Here is a 20,023-nt window from a genome sequence, read left to right as displayed (position 1 = left end):
CCCCAGTACCTCCATTAAATAAATAAATAAATTCTTGTAATGACCTGTAACGGAAAAGAAACTGAAAATATGTGTATGTGTACGTATAACTGAGTCACTTTGCTGTACACCTGAAACTAACATTGTAAATTGACTACACTTCAATAAAACAATAAGTAAATAAATAAACCTAATTACCCCCCCCAAATGATATCCTCTTTTAAAAAAAAAAAATACGTAATTTGTGGATTGGACAGCTGCATTCCTTGGTTTTCTTCTCATTTCCATGAGCAGGAAAAGTGAGGTTAGAAAATTCAGAGCCTGAAAAGTCCTTGTAGGTCCTCGGCCTCAAGGCCTTGTCTGTAAGCCCCGGACGCCCAGCCCCCATGACCCATGGGCGGCTCTGCAGGTGCCCCTGGTGCAGGGGGCCTGTTCCTACCTCCACAGGAACTGCAATACTAGCGTCTTTAATTGACCCCAATATCAGCTGTGTCACAGGTGAATGAATGCCTCTACGTACCTGCCTGGAGACACAGGAAGACAGATGCTCAGAGTTCACAACAAGGACCCTTGGGGAAAGCAGCACGGACACTTCAGAGCCCACTGATCTCAACCAACTAGGAGGGAGACCAGGGGTCTTGCAGGCGCCCTGATGGAGGAGAGAGGAGCCCAAAGAGTAAACGCAATCATCCTCTTCCTCCTCTGTGTTCTACCAGGGCCCACATTTCCAAGAAAACAGAGAGATACGGCAGAAAAAGGCCTTTGCACAGGACTGACTGAGCCCGGGCTTAACCCCTGACTCTTCACTTGCTAGTTGACGATGGGCAAGTTACTTCTCTGAGCTGCAGTTTTCTCAGTCACACAGATGAGGAGACACTTAACCTTAGAGAAGTGTTATGAGCATCGCATAGATCTGGAAAGCCTGGAGCTGCTGGCTCACAGCGGAAACTCAGTCAAAGGAGGCCTTTCTCCTGCTGGCTGATCACTAAGCAAGCAGGCAGACAGCCAGTCAGCTTTCCTGAGCGTCCCAACCCCGCTTTGGGCATCTTTCCAGACTGAAGACCACTCCCTTCCAAACCCATTCCGCTTCCCGGGGTGATCACGCGTCTGCCTACTCTCCACCCCAAAACTAACGGAACTTTCTGTAATCTTGGAAACGTTCTCTAATTCAAAGTCTAATCACCACATGGGGCCTCTGAGCACATGAACTGTGACCGGAGCACCCGAGGAGCCGAACTTCTCATCCCCTTCACTTCACTGGAAAGAAGCACACGTGGCCGGCGGCTCCCACGCGACCTCCGCCGGATCCACGTGGTTCCTGGAGGCCTCGGGCGGACTGCAGCCCAGCGCCAGTCAAACCAAGCAGCCCGACCAGCGTGACGGCGGCACGGAAGCTGGATTCCACGGCTGGGGTTAGAGTTCAGACAAGTATTTATTTTCACACTTTTATAAAGCAACCCATCCTGACTGGACATCAACCCAAGCCCTAGCGGAACTCGGTTTTGATTCGTTTGGTGATTACATCTAAACCACTTGTTGTTTCTCTCATTGTTTCGTGTCTCTGTCTCTGCCTGTCTCTCTCTCTCTCTCTCCCCCTCTCCCTCCCTCCCTCCCTCCCTCTCTCTCTCTCTCTCTCTCTCTCTCACACACACACACACACACACACACACACACACACACACACACACGCTTGGCTCTTTGACGTCCTAGCCTCCTCCGTCGGCTCCTCATCTGGCGGCCAAGCTGCCAGCACGGGAGCAGGAGTTCCGAAAGCTGAAACTGTGCTCCATGTCAAAGGCTCGGGCAGAGGCCCTGCCTCCTTCTCCAACCCCAGAGCCTGCTCTGCCGGCCCAGACCAGCCTGGGGCATGATGTGCTTCCCCGGGAACTAGAGTATGACAAGATTTCATCTGCTTTAAAAGAAACGGGTTATCAGCCCCGAAGCGAACGCCCCACCGCGAGGCGTCTGCGCCCCCGCAGCTCTTGCTGCGAACTGAGCGTGTGCCGGCGCGGCCCTAGGTGGCGGTGCCCCGGGCGGGTGGGCGGCCAGGTCTGCATCTTCGGGAACCTTAATGGGGGTGGGTAGCAACAAACAAGTAAGCAAATAATAAATGCGAGGCAGTGTGACTGGAGTTATGAAAAATAAAGAGGGGCAGTGTAGTAGGCACGTCACAGGCTGGGCGGCTGAAACCACAGACGTCCGTCCTCTCGCGGACCTGCAGGCTGGGAGCTCAAGATCAAGGTGTCAGCAGGGTCGGCGTCTCCTGAGACCTCCTGGCTCGTGGATGGCCACCTCCGTGCTGTGTCCTCACGTGGTCATCTCTGTCCAACCGTGTCCTGAACTCTTCTCTTAACAACGCCTGTGGAGTTGGATTAGGGCTCATCCATATGATCTGATTGTAACCTAACCATCTCTTTATGGACCCGTGTCTCCAGATACAGCTACAGTCTGAGGTAGTGGGGGTCAGGACTTCTGCTTATGAATGTGGCAGGGGTTGGAGGGACAGAATTTCAGCCCATAGCGGGGTTATTTTTGACAGTATGGAAGGGGAAGAGGGGGTCCGTTTGCTTTGGACCTGGGGACAGAGGAGGTCAGGCTGACTTGTGAACTTAACCGCTTGGTAGTAACTTATGAACAGGGCTGTAGAAGCAGTAAGGCAAGCCAGCACTCGCCTGCTCCCGTGATCATCCTAGTCCCTGAAGCCAATTCGCTACATCATCCCTGTGCCTCGAGGGAGAGGATGCATCACTGCTTGGGGCTGTGGCTGCCAGACGCTGTCTGCTGCAGAAAGGGCTGGAGGGAGGACACCGCGCAAAGGGCTCCGTACCGAAGTGCTCTGGATTGAGGTCCTGGAAACCATCCTGCTTCTTCGTAGCTTAAAGCCTAAAGAAAAGAGGTGTCGATTTCTGGTGTACAGCATAATGCTTCAGTCATACCTGAACACACGTATATTCGTTTTCATATTCTTTTTCACCATAAGTTACTACAAGGTATTGAATATAGTTTCCTGCACTATACATTATGAACTTGCTGTTTACCTATTTTTACTATTTTACTTTTTTACTATTTTTTATCTATTTTTATCTCAATAAAAATTATATACAGGAAAGAAGAGAAAGGAAGGAAGAAAGGAAGGAAGGAAGGAAGGAGAGAAAGAAAGAAAGAAAGAAAGAAAGAAAGAAAGAAAGAAAGAAAGAAAGAAAGAAAGAAAGGAAGGAAGGAAGGAAGGAAGGAAGGAAGGAAGGAAGGAAGGAAGGAAGGAAGAAAGAAAAGAAAGAAAGAAAGAAAGAAAGAAAGAAAGAAAGAAAGAAAGAAAGAAAGAAAGAAAGAAAGAAAGAAAGAAAGAAAAAGAAAGAAAGGAAGGAAGGAAGGAAGGAAGGAAAGAAGGAAGGAAGGAAGGAAGGAAGGAAGGAAGGAAGGAAGGAAAGGAGCGAGCCCCAAGCAGTGCCCCCTTTGGTTAAGTTTGCCTAGAAAATGTTTGCACTTTGGCACCCTTCACTAACAGCCGAGTAAAGAGAACTTCTAGGGCACTAGAGAAAGCCCCCGAATGTTGCTGTAAGGATCACGTGAGCACCAAAGGGCGCTCAGAGAGAGGGTCCCCGGGGCACCAGAATCCGGCGCTGTGCTGACATCACAGGGCGGAGGCCGACGGTGCCCACAGGGTCCCCTCAAGCACCAGGACAAAGCCCAGAGGGAACCCCCACCCCACAACCAAGAGCAAGGGGAGAGTCACACCAGTTGGTTTTCCCATTTGGGGAAGAGGTATGTGTTCATTTTGCTGGTTGGAGAGGACGCCAAGGAATCAAGAGTGGGGTTTCCTCAGCCCTGTGGGCACCTGAAGCCGAAATCTCACCCTCACATCCCTGCCGTGGGGTGTGGCAGGGACCACAGAACTGTTCAGAATCACCACCTGCTGTGGCAACCACAGCTCCCGTTTCCTTTTCCTCCTGGGCAGAGAGTGGCCCCTGGTTCCTCCTCCTTTGCATGTGGGGGAGACAGCCATCCATGTCCAGTGAGTGGAGGGAGGGTGGGATTGATGGCACCAGGCCTGGGCCGTGGCAGTAGACTGCAGACCGGCTTCCACCGCCCTGGGGTAATCTCCCATGGCTCTTGGTTTGGCCATGTGATTTGCTTTGGCCCCAAGGGACAACAGTAAGTATGTCAGAAGTAGATATTTGAAGAAATGCTTGCTCTCCCTTGTCACTGGGCACCATTCTCCACCATGTGAACAAGCTGGGGCAAGCCTTCTGGAGAACAGGGAGAGAGGTCCAGCCAAGCCCATCCCAGACCCTCCAGCCCCAGCCAAGCTGGCCCAGACCAGGACAGCCACCCAGCAAGTGCATAAAACCATGAGAAACAATCAATGTTTATCGTTTTTAACCACTAAGTTCAGGATGGTTAGCGGAGTAACAAAATCTAATTTGGATGACTGGATGAAGAAGTTGTGTTTATTTATACAATGGAATACTACTCAGCCATAAAAAAGGATAAAATAATGCCATTTGCAGCAACATGGATGAACCTGGAGATCATTAGTCTAAGTGAAGTAAGCCAGAAAGAGAAAGAAAAATACCATAGTATCACTCATAGGTGGACTCCATTAAAAAAAAGAAAAGACACAAATGAACTTACTTACAAAACAGAAACTGACTCACAGACATAGAAGACAAACTTATAGTTACCAGAGGAGAAAGCAGGTAGGAAGGGATAAATTGGGAGTTCAAGATTTGCAGATACTAACCACTATATATAAAATAAACAATTTCATTGTTTGATACATTTCCTAATTTCCCTTGTGATCCCTTCTTTGACTCATAAGTTATTTAGTAATGTGTTGTTTAGTTTCCCCATATATTACGATTTCTCAGATTTTGTCTGTTGTAGATTTCTAAATTATTTCCATTGTCATTAAAGAGCATGCTACATAAGACAGTCATTTTTTAAATATATATTGACACTTGCTTTAATATCCAGCATATAGTTCACTTTTTTAAACATTCCATGTACATTTGAAAACAAAATACTCTGCCGTTGTTGGGTGAAGTTAGGTCAAGTTGTTTAATAGTGCTCCTCAAATTTTCTGTTCTTACTGATTCTATGCTTACTTGTCCTATCAATTACTAAGAGTATTGAAATCTTCAACTGTAATTATTGGTGTTTCTATTTCTTCTTTCAATTCTGTCAGTTTTTTCTTTATATATTTTGGAGCTCTCTTTTAGATACAAATAAATTAATAATGTATTGTTTCTGCTGTATTGACACTTATCATTATGAAATATTCCTCATCTCTAGCAATATTCATTGTCTTAAAGCCTATTTTGTCTCACATTAATAAAAATCACTCATCTCCCTTCTAATCATTGTTATATGTTTGCATCATACATATTTTTTATCCTTTACTTTAACCTCTTTATGGTTTTGAGCATAAAGTGATCTCTTATAGACAACATACCTCCTTTTGTTCCTGTCTGACAATTTCTGTCTTTTGAGTGGAATTTTTAGTTCATCTTCATTGTTATGTCTGCCTTTTGCTATTTTTCCTTTTTGTCTTATCTTTCTCTCACTCTTTTGAATTTCTGTTACTCTCGTACTTATGTTAAACAAATGTTTTAGTATTCCACTTTAATCCTTGTATTGACTTTTTAGCTATAGTTCTTTGCATTATTTTATGCTTTGCCTAAGTATTACAATATATATCTTTTATTTATCACAATCTATTTCAAGTTAATACTGACTTACTTCAAACAAAATACAGAAACTTTGTATTTGTATAACTCCATTCCCCTTTCTGCTATTTTTTGTGCTATTGGGATCAGATATATATAATCTTTATATGTTAAAGTCCAATAGTATGCTACTATAATTTTTGCTTTAGATACTCATGTCTTTTTTTAAGTGAGAGAAAAAGAAAAATTTTACATATATATATATATATATATATATATATATATATATATATATATATTCTCCACATTTCCATTTTGGGTCTTCTTCAGTCCTTCCTGTATCTAAGTTACTAAGTTACCATCTGTTGTCATTTTTCTCTAGCAGTTCTTCTAGCACAGGTCTACTAGCAACAAAATTTTTCAGTTTTATTTTCTCTCTTTTTCAATCTAGAAATGGCTTTATTTTTTGTCTTCAGGTTTGAAAGATGGTTTTATTGCTTATAGCTTTTTATTTTCTTTTAGCATTTTGAAGATGTCATTAAATGGAGTAAGAAATCAATCAAAAGAATGGCAAGCCACTGTTCTTTCACAGAAAATGCAGTAAATTCACAAAGTATCTTAGGCTTTCAATGTCTTTTGGCTTCTATTATTTCTATGAAAAATCAACAATAAATCATATCATTGTTCCCTGTGTATAATGCAACATTTTTCTTTTGTTCCCTTAAAAACGGTTACTTTACCTCTGACTTTTGGCAGTTTGATCTTGAGTTGTTTTTCTTTTTGTTCTTTGGATTAAATCATTTCTATCATTCTATAAAATTCAATTATTCTTTCTTCTCACATCTCAAAGAGAGTCATGCCATGAGCTTTTCATTTCTGTTAAGTGTACTTTTAAGCTCTAGAATTTCCATTTGCTTCTTTTTCCATTTCTCTGTTGAGATTCTTTATTGGTTTGTTCATTATTAGCATATTTTCCTTGATTTCTTTGAGTATATTTTAAATAACTGCTTTGAAGACTGTCTGCTAGATGTAATGCCTGAGCTCACTCAGAGTCAGTTTCTGTTGACTGATTTCCCTTCCCCCTTCTCTCCAAGTGTGCAGAATACTTTTTCTTTGCATTCCTGGTAATTCTTTAAAACCAGACATTCTGGATTCTGTTTTGCTCTCCTGAGGGTTCTTGCTTTTACTAGACAAGTAACTTACATGGATTCAACCTTCAAATCTATCTCACTTTCAACTGTCACTGATAGCTCTGCTTTTTTTTTTTTTTGAAGAGGGGTGGTCTAGTTCGTAGGAGTTTCCCCTTCAGCTGCATAGTTTTGTAGTCAGACAATGACTTAGGCAGAGATTATGCTCAGACACTTCAAGCCAGTAAGTCTCCAGCCCTAAAATGGGTGCCTAAGTTGTGTGTGGATTGAGGGATGTTCTCAAAAGTGCAGTAAATTCACACACCTCCCAGGCTTTTGATTTCTGCTGGACCTCCTGTGGCTCCTGTGCGCCTGCATGGCTTAGCAGTCAGTGAGGGATGCGTGGCGAGGGCATCATACGTGCTCTTCTTCGGCTCTCTCACTTCCCAGATCTCACTCTTGAATTTCTAGCTGCTCTTTCAGCTCCCTGAATCAAATCTGCCACACGTCCGGCTGGTCGAGTTACAGGTTTTCACCACCCAGACCGGGTGAGATGAGAATGCCTCGAGGCAAGGAGGCCAGGGACTCGGGGTGCTTACCCAGTGCTGTAGCAGTTTTCATGAGTAAATTCTTCTCAAGTTGTCGTCTATCTTTGGTCACTTTCCAGTGACCTGAAATGACTGTCTCGAATAATTCTGTTCTTATGTTCTGCAGAGGGAAGTCACTGGACTTCCTCTCACCGCCGTTACCAGACGGAGTCCCTAGAGTTTTATCTTAAATGGAACAGGAAGCCACTGGAAGGACGCAAGCTACAAAGCGGTATGAATCAGCTCTGTATTCTCAAGTGCTCACTCTGTAGGCTGCATGGGGGATCAGTGGGCGGGCAAGACTTCCAGGGAGGCTGTGTTTAGGGGAAGGTCCCAAGAAACACAACACGTTTAGCTAAAACAATGAAAGTGATTTGTTGTCAAATAACTAAAAAGTCCAGAGGTAGGACAACGCAGCTGGGGCCAGACATTCATGATGTCACCAGAACTCCAGTTCTGTTTCTCTGGAATGTCTGTGGGTCTGTCTCAAGCCCGCAAGGTAGTGAGGTGTGTCAGGAGCCTCCAGGCTCATGTATCCTCATTTATATCCAAGAAGAGGGATCCTCTCTTTTCTCAGTCACTGAGGAAGAGCCCCGGGCTTTGCTCTGGCTGGGCCAATGTGGTCACTCCTGAACTAATCCCCATGGCCCAAAGAATTCAATGTGCAGATTGGCTCTGACAGATCAGGATCAATTCCACCCAAACCACATAGCTGGGAATTTCTGGGTCCTGTCAGAAAGGGCGGAGGGCTAAGTGGAGGCTGAGGAGGCTGCAGGGTCCAAGGGTGGAGTAGCCCTGATTCCAGTCTTCATTACCAGATGTGTCAGTCCGCTCGGGTGGCCGTAACAGAATACCACAGACTGGGGAGGGCAAACAATAAGAAAAATTATTTTCTCACACTTCTCTAGTCAGGAAGTCCAAGGTCAAGGCATCAGCAGGGCGAGTTCCTGGTGAGACCTCTCTCCTTGGCTTGTAGACAGCCAGCTTCTCCCTGTATCCTTACATGGCCTTTCTCTGTGTACACGCCTAGAGAAAGCTCTGGTGTCAGGACACCACTCTTACTGGATTAGGACCCACCCTTATGACCTCATCTAACATTAATTATCCTTAGAAGCCCAATCTCTAAATAATCCAATCTTCACACTGGGGATTCGCGGTTTAATGTATAAACTGGGGCGGGGGGTGGGGAGTACGAAATTCAGTCCAGTAACATCAGACATGGAGCAAGGCTTTGGACCACCACTGCTCTCCTCCGTTCTGGCCAGCATCGCTGCGAAATCCGCAGTGAGACTGAACTCCAGCCCAGAGGCTTTGCGGTGGACTCCCAGGCCAGCCCAGCAGGGGAAGGAGGAAGGGGGAGCCACAAAACCCAGCCATTCTATTAAATATTCCACTCAGTTAAGACTGAAGACTTGGGAAAAGAGCTCTCGCTGGTAATGAAGGGATTAAGGTAGTGGTTGTCGGCTGTGACGCAGATGCAGTGGCTGCATCCCAAGAGTTGTACTTTCAAGCTCCAAACCATCCATAAGTCAGAGGGAAAAGTGGTAATTGAAAATGAAAAATAAAACCATATCTTTAAAAAATAACTCAGTTTTTAACCCAGGGAAGAAGTTATAAATGTAATTGGATTTACTCTCCTGCAGTGTGTTGCTGGCGGGGTAGCCCAAGGACTGCTCTCCACACCGTGGAAGCACACATCCTCAGCAGCCTCCCATCTCCCTCTCTGCACCTTTTTCCCATTTCCCCTCAAGTGCTGAGTGCAGAGATAGTTCTCTGTAACTCCTCACGCTGGCTGCCCTGCAGGGCAATGGTTCTCCCTCCTTACGATGCACAGAATGTGTGTGTCCCCACCAGATTCACATGTTGAAGCCCTAACCCGCAACGTGATGGTGTTTGAAGATGGAGCTTTTGAGAGATCATTAGGTCACAAGGGAGGTGCCCTCATGATGGGATTAGTGCATTTATAAGAAGAGACAAGAGAACTTTCATTCCCCCTCTCCATCTCCTTCTCTCCATCTCTCTCTCTCTCTCTCTCTCATATGAGGATTCAAGGAGAATTCAGAAGAAGAGTCACCAGGAACCGAGTCAGCCAGCATCTTGATTTTGGACTTCCCAGCCTTCGGAACTTGAAGAAATAAATGTCTGTTTTTAAACCACCCAGTCTGTGGTAATTCGTTGTGCAGCTGAGCTAAGACATCTCTCAACATTCTCCTCCCACCCCACACAGCCGCCAGTCCTCAGGGGACAGACCTGTCACCCTGACAGGTGCCCACCTAACAAGAGCCTCCTCGGCTGGAGCCCTCTCAGCCAAGCAGCGGCCACTGTCAGCACTCACGTACAGCCCCACAGACACCGGGACGGTGAGCGCGGGGCCGCTCCCCGCGGGAGACGTGAGCATACGCGTACCGTACCGCATCCTGTCCCCCACAGACCGCATCCTTAATCCTAAGAACAACGCATCCGGGCAGCTTCCATTTTCTTTATTTTACAAAAGAGAAAACAGGCGAGGTTCAGAAGCATTAACTGACTTGCCTGAGGCCATCCCACTAACAGGTTCCAGAGTTGGGGTTTGATGCTCACCAGCTGGCCCCAGAGCCGGAGCCTCTCGCTCTACACGTCACTGTCCACTCCTGCCTCCATCCTCTGGTCATCTCTCCGTGGGGCGGAGACAAGAAGGCAGAGCATCGCCTGGTTCAACCTCAGCTGGAATCATGGACATGAGGCAACTCAAATTTTTTGCTGTTCTGCTCACGGCCACACGAAGGACCAAAAAAGGATTGGGAGTACTGATTTGGGGCTTACGAATAAACTTTAGTGAATAGGTGAATTCGCACATATGGAATCCGCCAATAGTGAGGACTGCCTGTACTTTCCTGCTCCTGTGACATGTAATCACCTGAACAGAAGTTAGCCTTGTGAGAATGACGTCTGCACATGGGGCTGTTCCTGTGGCTGCTGGTTCAGAAATGGTACTCTTGGGGTCCGATCCAGGCATCCATCAGGTTGTCCCCTCACTGACCACCAACTCTGTGTGGACAGGAACTGTCTACCTTGCCCACTGCTGCATCCCAAGCACCTGGAAATAAGTACACATTGAACGGGGACCAGAGGAAGATGGATGATCAGGTTTGGAATTAGTTCTTTAATTTGGGCCTTTATGCAGATTAAACAAAAGATTTGCAGGGCATCCTGAATGCACACACTGAAATAGGATCTAAACCAGGCAGGTTTAAAAGCAAAACAGGGTGGGTCTTTCTTATATACTTCATTGGCTTGGGTTTTTTTTTTTTTTTTTCTCCTAGTTATAAAATGTTGGGAAAAAATTTAAGTAAAAAACAAAAAACTACCAAATCCCTACTGCCCCAAAACAACTCTAAAATTTAAGTAAATATTCTCCTAGTGGTTTTTTTGTAGTTTGACTAAGATTTGTTTTCCTCATAGGTCCCTGTGCCCTGTGTCTCCCCCTGCTCCCCAGAACCTCCTCTTCATGCCTCAGAGGAGTCAGACTGCCATTTCGGGTCTAAAATGTAAAGTCTTGGCCTAAAGACAGATGGCATTATAAGATCAGTCTGAGCTGGCCCTTCCTGTGCCCAGAGATGAGATCACAGGGGATCTAGGTCGGGAGTGGGGAGACAGTATGCATAGGTGTTTTGGGGGGTCCCTGTGTGCACCTGACTTCCAAAGTCAGGGCGAGGTAGAGGCTGAGACAGCGGGAAGCCATGACAGCAGGGCAGAGGGAGCCTCCCTTAGGTAGGGCCCAGCCCAGTGGCCAAGGCCAGAATTTGTACCAGATATGCTTACAAGTGACCTACAAAAGAAATACAGTGGCCCCTTCAAGGTGGAGCAAAGGAATTCTCCTCTGTGTGTCCAGAAGCTGCCCTGAACCCGCCCTCACCGTCCCGGACATCCCAGCAAGTGGGGCAGGCTCTACTGCACCCCGACAGGGCAGCCCGCGCAGTGTGACACCCAGCACTGTCGGTCCCCCGCGTGGAGGCACCCCCCAGGGAAGGGCCATCTTTGAACTGACGGCCATCTAGGTCCTATTGCTGGTGGAATGTGGGCCCAAAAGAGAAATTCAAGTCCAATCCTAGAAAAGTAAAGACCATGTTACAACCACAATGGTTGCAGCAGAGATTCACACCCACAGCTCCTGTAAGCACTGACCATTGAGCAGCTCGGGAAATATGGGCGCCACCCCCGGCCCCCATGCAATCGAAAATCCAAATACTGCTATCTCTCCCTCAAAAGAAAGGAACTGATAAATGATTCACCCAAAGGCAGGAAGCTGAAACAGTTTGGATAGAATCAGGACTCAAACCTCAGTTCTTTATTTTTTAGTTGTGTTATGACCATAAAAATGTTGAGGACCATATTTTTCATGCCTAGATTTTAAATTATTTTTTTATTTTATTTTTCAAAAAGACACATGCACCCGAATGTTCACGGCAGCATTGTTTACAGTGGTCTACCTATGGAAGCAACCTAAGTGTCCATGAACAGATGAACAGATACACACACACACACACACACACACACATATACACAAAATGGAATGTCACTCAGCCATAAGAAATAATAAAATCTTGCCATTTGCAACAACATTGATGGACCTAAAGGGTATTATGCTAAGTGAAATAAGTTGGACAGAGAAAGACAAATACTGTATGATATCACTTACATGTGAAACCTAAAAACTACAACAAACTAGTGAATATAACAAAAAGCAGCAGGCTCACAGATCTAGAGAACAACCTAGTGGTTACCTGTGGGGAGAGGGAGAGGTAGGGACAAGACAGCAGTGGGAGATGAAAAAGTACAAACTACTATGTATAAAATAAACTACAAGGATATAACGTACAGCACAGGGAATATAGCCAATATTTTATAATAACTATGAATGGAGGACAAGCTATAAAAATTTTGAATCACTATATTGTGCACCTAAATTAATACAATACCGTAAGTCAACTATACTTCAATTTTAAAAATTAAAAGAAAAATAATGTAAAATAAATAAGCCTCAGGGATGTGATATACAGCATAAGGAATGTGGTCAATAATGCTAATACCTCTGTAACGGGGCAGAAGGTTACTAGACTTCTTGTGATCATTTCACAATGTATGCAAATGTCAAATCAGTACACCTGAAACTAACACAATACTGTACATTAACTATATTTCAATAATAACCATAGTTCTTTTGATTTCATATATTGTGATCTCTAAATGAACACAAACTATTCCCCACACTTAAAGATCTGTAAAATGAGACTTAAAACATCACATGTGATTTCAAATAGATACTAACTGACCCGCTTCCAAGATTTGGGCAACAGTCCAGAAACAGAACTGAGGGAATAGTGGTAGGGGTAAAAATTTGAAAAAAAGAATCTGGAAAATGAAAACACAGCTACTATATTTACTGAAAAAAAATCTGCTATATAAGTAGATCCACATAGTACACACACACACACACACACACACACACACACGACCTTCCTCATTTTCAAAGCTGCTCCACTTATGCAGTGATCTGATATTTCTGTTCTCATCCTCTGACTCACAGGCATCTCTGCTCCCATCCATGAGTTCCCCAAAATCCTCCCAGAGCATCATCCCCACCCACCAAGGTCTTTCCTAGAGTCAAGGTCTGTGCAGATGGTTCTGTTTCCCACGTAGACAGTCCTACATGCCCTGCAGCTGTGTGAACACGCCCAGGCAGGACAGACAGCTCCCAGCTGAGCGGCAGGGGCAGCTTTTAGAAAAGGCAGCGTGTAGGGAGGGAGACAAGGTGAGAGAGGTAAGGTGGGTCTAGACCGCAAGGAGCCTGAATGTGGACCAGACACTTGGACTTAACCTGATAAGCAACAAGAGCCACACGTGACAGTGAGAGGTAGCGGGCAGAAAATGGGGGTGCCGAGGCTGCGCAGACCGACGCGGAGAGAGTCAGCCTTCTGCTTCCCTGAGACCTGATTCTCTATGACGGGGCTCATCTGAGAAGGGGCGATTGGCTGTTAAGGAGGAGCTGGACCTGGTGGGCTAGGTAGTCGGACTGCATCATGCACCTACACTATTGTTCGAGAAGGGGCAGAGGGAGAGGACCAGACCGGGGAGGGCAGCGGCTTCAAGGAGCAGCAGGACTGAAAGAAGGTTGGTGAGTTCTAGAACAGTCAGAAAGTTTGTTGACGGAACTATAGCATCCTAGGGAGAAAAAGAGAAAGAAGTGAGGGGAGGGTATAGCTCAGTGGTAGAGCCTTAGCATGCATGAGGTCCTGGGTTCAATCCCACAGCACCTCCATTAAAAATAAACAAACAAACAAACAAACAAACAAATAAATAAATAAAAGAGAGACAGAAAGAGAGAGGGAAGGAATGAAGGGAGGGAGGGAGAGAGAGAGAGAGGAGAAAGAGAGAAAAGAAAGAAAAGGAAGGGAGGAAGGAAGAAAGAGAAAGATTTATTTAGTCAAAAATCTACCCAGCAATCCCACTCCTGGGTATATATCCAGAAAAGATGAAAACTCGAATTTGGCAAGAGACATGCACACCAATGTTCATAGTGGCATTATTTACAATAGCCAAGACATGGAAGCAACCCAAGTGTCTACCTAAGTGTCCACAGATGATTGGATAAAGATGTGGTACATATATACAACAGAATGCTACTCAGCCATAAAAAAGAGTAAAATGCTGCCATTTACAGCAATATGGATGGACCTAGAGATGATCATACTAGGTAAGTCAGACAAAGAAAGACAAATATCATATATCACTTACATGTGGACTCTAAAAATGATACAAATGAATTTATTTACAAAACAGAAAGAGAATCAGACATAGAAAACAAATTTATGGTTACTAAAGGGGAAGGGGTGAGGGAGGGATAAACCGGGACTACGGGATTAACAGACACACACCGCTACACACAAAGTGGATAAACAACAAGGATTTACTGTGTAGAACAGGAACCTATATTCAATACCTCATAATAACCTATACTGGAAAATACAAAATATATATATAAGATACATATATATGTGTGTGTGTGTCTGAATCACTTTGCTGTGTAACTGAAACTAACACAATATTATAAATCAACTATACTTCAATTTCTAAAAAAGCATATTTAATTAAAAAAAATTAAGCAGATCATGAATCCAAAAGCAGAAATCCTTTTGTGGTTATAAATAACACTTAAAATCTTTTAAATAAACCGGACTGCATCTCTTTAGAGTCTAATCATCTCTGTGAACTTGCATCAGTAACTGCCCGGCTTCTTATCCTTCTCTTGGGATGTCTTTCAAGTTCACTGCCACTGAGAGGATTCAGATGTAAATCACCCTCCTTCCTTTGAAATTAAGATGCTTTGAGCTATTTTGGTATCAGTCATGTTTAATATCAGTTTCACAAGGTATAGACATGAATATATGAACAATCTCACATTTTAATATTAAGAGATGGAGCAGACAGCCAAGTTATCAGTATGTGGTTAAATCCAGCACTCCAGCTGCTGCAGAACTCGAGGTGGGATTTCTGAGCAATCACTGGCCACGCCTAGCAGTCTGGCGGCCACTTGCCAGCCCATAAAGCGGGTTGCTTTGTTAGAAACATCAAAGGCTCGGGCTTGACTCAGCAGAGACACATGCTGCTCAGAGCCCTAGTGGGGCAAGGTCTTCATGGAACTTGGAGTCCGGGGGTGAGAGGCCGTGGAGGTATCCTGGGCCCTGTCTGCACCGAGGGCAGGGCGGGCCGGAATGTCTCATCGTGGGGTCTCTGCCCGAGGCCAGCACCTTCTCTCAAAGTCGGAGGCGTTCTGGGCCCAGAGAGAGGAAGCCCACCTCTCTGGGTGCAGCCCAGAAGCCAGTCTGGACGGCCAGGCCAGCTGGCACTCAGCGTGGACTGTCAGGTCTACGGCCAGGCCTAGCGGTGACACTGTCTGGATTCTGACTCGAGGCAGTGGGTGGACCAGCCCTGGGACTGCCGCCTTGGCACATCAGCAGCTCCTGGCTGGGCCCCGCGGGCTCATCGGAGAAGTTGACATGCCCACTGGACAGGGTTCCAAGTTCCATCTGGCCATCCAGAGCACAGTTCTGCCGCCAGCTCTCTGACTGCCTGTGTGTCTTACCCTCAACTAAACACCTGCAGACATCCTTAGCCTGACAGGTTTCTGAGCCACAGCCCACACGACCTCTAATTCCCATTCCAGGAGGATTTGAGTCTTGGACCCTTGCTCTGTCTGTCCAGCCTCCTGCCCACAGCTTTCAAATTGGGTGCAGCAGGAAATGGGTTCCTGACAGGGACTTAAATTCAGACGCAGGGAGGAGGGTCGCAAGGGCCAGATCCAAGCTAAGAGCACACAGACCGCAGGAGCCTGTGATGGGAATGTAACTGAGCAGGACCCTGTGTGGCCTTCCTGCTACAGACCCCTCCCTCCATGTCCTCAGCCTGCCTCTCATTTGCAGGAAAGCTGTCGTCTCTCCCAGACCTCCCGAGTCACCAAACCCTGGCTCAGGAATTAATGAAAAGGATGTGAACACATAGTGACAAAGCAGTAGCTGGGCCAGGAGAACTGGTAACAATTTGAACATTAAATCAGCCATGCAGCAGTCACAGAATCTTTAGCTCCTCCCTGAAGTACCTAGATAACAATATCTGATACACATTCCTTAGTTGCTTTACAGATACTAAAACCCCACCAAATTGAAGAAGTTAACTGTTTGATGACCTAGAGCCTGAGGATTGATGACATTAACCCCTGTGACACCACCTTGTTACCTCACCATCAACCAGAGAATTGTGCACGAGGTGCTCAGACACACTGGGATACCCCACACACACACACACACACACACACACACACGGCCTTTAAAAATTCTTCTCTGAAACTCATCAGGAATACAGGTCTTCTGTTCTCCTTGCTCAGCCCTGCAGTAAACCTTTCTCTGCTCCAGACTTCAATGTTTCAGTGTTTGACCTCACTGCGTCAGGCACGTGAACTTGGGTTCAACAACAGAAACACACAGGCAGACCTCAGACAGACCACGAGACTTGAGAGCCTTACGCGTGTTGGCCTGGCCCAGCCCAAGGCTGCCACTCCATGCCCAGTTCCAGCAGCTGTGGCTGAAATGGAGCTGCCGAAGTGGGAACCTGGTTCTTCTGGACTGTTTCCCATCCTGCAAAGCTGAGCCCAGTCTCCAGGGGCCACAGGGTTTCCAGTCTGCTAGGTGGTGCCAACATTGAGGCCCCAGAACTTCACCTTCCCAGCCCCAGACAGGCAGGTTTGCAGGATTGAATCCACTGCTTCCCAGGGTCTGACGCTGTCCTGCTCAACCTATTTGTATGGCAAAATAGTCTCTTCCCAGACCCGCTTCAAGAATGATATGAAATGACAAATATAACCCTGTCTAGGCAATTTCAAGTACATGGTGACAATTTAACAAGCACTGGTCCCCTTCTCTGGTTAATTCAGTAGTTTCTTTTTAGGATGGAATTCAGGTAAACGGGCACTAAATGCATCTCCAAATGGCACTGAGGATGGAGAAAGGAGAGGGAGGTTTAGTTCGTTCTGTTTGTCCTTTTCCTAAATAAGCAAGCTTCACTGAAAACCATCCCCTTCCACTCCCTTGAGTGGATGCGCTGGAGTGAAACCCAAGACAGCACAGATAAATCTGCAGGGAATTCAAGATCCTCTTTGCAAGACATGTTCACAATCATCAGAATGATTTCACCTCCCCCTCCTCTCCTTTTCTGAGGCACTAACAAAGAGGGACATTGCCACACGGTTTCATGAAGGATCAAATAGAATTTGCAGAGAATGCTGAGACAAGGCTTCTCTTTGTGGTCGTAACAGAGTCTATTTAAGCAATGCCAGACAGTTCTTAGTTAAACAGGTCACCAGATAGGCGCTGGAGATATTTTTTCACATTCAAAAATGTTTGTGGTGCCTGTATTTAATGGGAGCGGGGGGGCCACAGATTGGATTACCAGCACCGAGATGTTCTAAAGTTGGGCTGTTAGATCAAGGAGCTGCACAGCTGTGGATGGCGTGGCTGCAAACTGAGTTCCTCCTGTTACCAGAGGCTCTCAGCCAAGCTGGACCTAGCTGAGTTCTTAAAATCTGATTGATCTGGAAAGTCCCAATGTGGAATCCACGCCACACTACTCACCCCGCCTTCCTAAAACACCAGAATTCCAGGCAGCTTCAGAGACAGTACCCACTTCTTTTTCTCTTTTCATCTTTCGTGCACCTTCCCTTCTCTCTGCCCCTTCCCCTGCCCAAACGAAGATCGCAAGACTTGAACACAACTCAGAAATGAGTCTCCATTGCATTGAAAGTAGAGGAGTCAAAATTAGAGGTAAATTACGTGCATTCTGCTATTGACTTTTCTCCAGAAACCACCCCTCTTCCCATTGGTGATCTAAGGGCATGAATAGAACTACAAATTCTAAATCTCAAAATAAGTATTGATCTGTTACTCTTCATTAATCTTAGCAAAGGAAAGAACACATAACTCATTCAACCAACCACAACACTGATAAATCCAACCATAAAGCATCAGTCCTCATCTTTCTCGATGTGTCAGCAGTATGGCGCCCAGATAAACAATCCCTCCTGTTTCAAGCACCTTCTTCACAGACGTCCTGGAAACCATGGTCTCCTGGCTCCATCCCACCTTCCTGGGGGTGTTTCTTGGGCGCCTGCAGCCTCCCTGACCACCAACACTGCAGGGCCTCGGGACTCATCCCTTGGTGCCCTGCGCTCATTGACTGGCGATCTCACCCAGCCCCACTGCACCAGTCCCTTTGCAGATGACTCCCATCTGTAGCCACCAGCTGGGACGTCTCCCAAACGCCAGGCTGTATATCCAAGTGCCTACGCAGTATCTCCACCTGAACAGCTAGTGACATCTCAAACTTATACCTACAACCACAGTGGGCTTCCCTCCTTAACCTGTAGCATCCTCCACCTCAGCTGATGCAACTCCATTCTTCCAATTGCTCAGAACTCAGACCTGGGGGTTCACCCTGGCTCCTACATCTAAGCCGTTAGCAAATCCTATTTGTCAGATGGATCAGTGGCTGGTGGGGTGGTGTAGATACAAGGAGTGAATATTCCTGAAGGAGAAGTCCTTGGGGGTCTCACATTTCTGCACCTGCTGAGAGCAGAGATGCTATCTTCTCAAGGCCGTCTATAGAGCAGTCTTAGAAGATAGAAACTGTCTCCAGGAGCAAAGGGCAGATTTGCTTAACGTCTAGTAGAACAGCATTTCCCGCAGGGAAAAGGCAGGTTTGCTTGCCATCATAGATTTGGATTCCCAAAGCCTGAGAGTCCTCAGCTGTGAGGCAGACCCACTGCAAGCACAGTATCCACCTGGATGGTTCTGCCTCCTCCTCAAGGGACTGGGGGACAGGAGGAGCTGACACCAATAGGAAGCACACACTTCTTGCTATGCTATAATAAAGTCCTACCCCAGAGCCTTGTGTCTATACCAGGATGCAGGAAACTGCGGCAGACTTACCTCTAAGTTTGCAAGTCAGCAAAATCCCTAATCCTTCACAATTCTTAACAATGTGATATTTGGCGCATGCAGTGGACTGTGATCAGATACACAGAAAGCCCACAATGTTTTTAAGGGTGTGGTATTTCAGGTGCTCATCTTTCTATGGATCAGAATGCTACTCAGCTAACAAAGGTCATTTCTTTGAGACTGGGCAAGGCATGTGATGAAAAACAAAGCCTTAGAAAAGGGCCAAGAATGAGACTGGAGAGGCTGTCAGAGAACAGAAACTGGGCCTTGTCAAGGAGTACCTCTCACCAGGGGAGGCAGCTGGGCACTATTTGCCCAGTGGAATTTCAGAACTGGTACAGACCAGCACCTACCCTCTGTGTCCCAGTCTTTGCCTCTTCAAATGAAAGCATTTCTTGCAGATGGCTTGTCCCTTTCTCACCAGTGTGCACTGAGTGTGTAGTGAGCAGACAACTTGTCTTTTTACTTGGTAGATTTCTGTAGAAGATGCATCTAGACCTTACCTAGGTTACAAGACTCTGGACTTCAGGCCTGATACCATGGATGAGACATCCTAGGACACCCAAAGTACATTTATACAGTGGAATACTACTCAGCCATAAAAAAGAATAAAATGCCATTTGTAGCAACATGGATGGACCTGGAGATCATCATTCTAAGTGAAGTAAGCCAGAAAGAGAAAGAAAAATACCATATGATGTCATTCATATGTGGAATCTAAAAAAAAAAAAAAAAAAAAAAAAAAAAAGACACAAATGAGCTTATTTACAAAACAGAAACAGACTCACAGACATAGAAAACAAGCTTATGGTTACCAGGGTTGGGGGGAAAGGCGTGGAAAGGGATAAATTGGGAGCTTGAGATTTGCACATACTAACTACAATATATAAAGCAGATTAACAAGAATTTTCTACTATATAGCACAGGGAACTGTATTCAATATCTTGTAGTAACTTGCTGAAAAAGAATATGAAAAGGAATAAATGTATGTGTATGTATGACTGAAACATTATGCAGTGCATCAGAAATTGACACAGAACTGTAAACTGACTATACTTCAATTAAAATAAAGATTAAAAAAAAAGAATCACCCATAGATCATCAACTTTCACAAACCATACAGAATTTTTGCACTCAAG

The sequence above is a fragment of the Camelus bactrianus genome, chromosome 1 (assembly GCF_048773025.1).
Source record: "Camelus bactrianus isolate YW-2024 breed Bactrian camel chromosome 1, ASM4877302v1, whole genome shotgun sequence".
In the NCBI taxonomy this organism is placed as follows: Eukaryota; Metazoa; Chordata; class Mammalia; order Artiodactyla; family Camelidae; genus Camelus; species Camelus bactrianus.
The sequence above is the reverse complement of the archived record's forward strand: the minus strand, read 5'-3'. Positions refer to the sequence as shown.